A 620-nucleotide genomic window follows, 5' to 3' on the forward strand; every position below is an offset into this window, starting at 1 on the left:
GCAGCAATAAGCATATAGGTGAGATCTCTAAAGGTCACGTCGCAGTTCATCATATAGTGCTCTCTTACGAACTCACTATATGAGTTAGGAAGTGACTGAAGAACCCAATCAATAGCCATTTCCTCACAGACAACGGATCCCAACATTCTTAAACTATCAATGTGTGACTTCATCCCTAGGACGTGTGCACACACCGGCTTTCCTTCTTTATGTTTACTTGCCAAAAGGGCTTGAGTGATCTTGAACTTTTTAAGCCTTTGAACTTGTGGGTTAGGGAGAAAAATTTTGGAGGAGGAGGAAGTGAAGCATGATCTCTTGTTCCTCGATCGAATCGTGGAATATCATTTTCATGTGGAATGCTTGTTCCACGGGATTTGAGAAGACAATACTTGTCAAACTTTGACATCTACAAGATGGGAGAAAACAAATTCATGTTAGTTGATAGATTGAGCCCTTAGTAAATCACCCAAATGAGATACTAAGGCTAGGAACCAACACAATATTCTACAACTCGGGAGAGGGATGCCGTAACCCAAATTGCAGAACATTTGAAGGTAAGTGAATGACGATTCACTAATTTCCACCACGAAAAATGAAAAAGAAATTTAAGTTTTAAATCT

Source organism: Lactuca serriola, chromosome 4 (assembly GCF_051521515.1).
Source record: "Lactuca serriola cultivar US96UC23 chromosome 4, Lser_US96UC23_V15, whole genome shotgun sequence".
Classification (NCBI taxonomy): domain Eukaryota; kingdom Viridiplantae; phylum Streptophyta; class Magnoliopsida; order Asterales; family Asteraceae; genus Lactuca; species Lactuca serriola.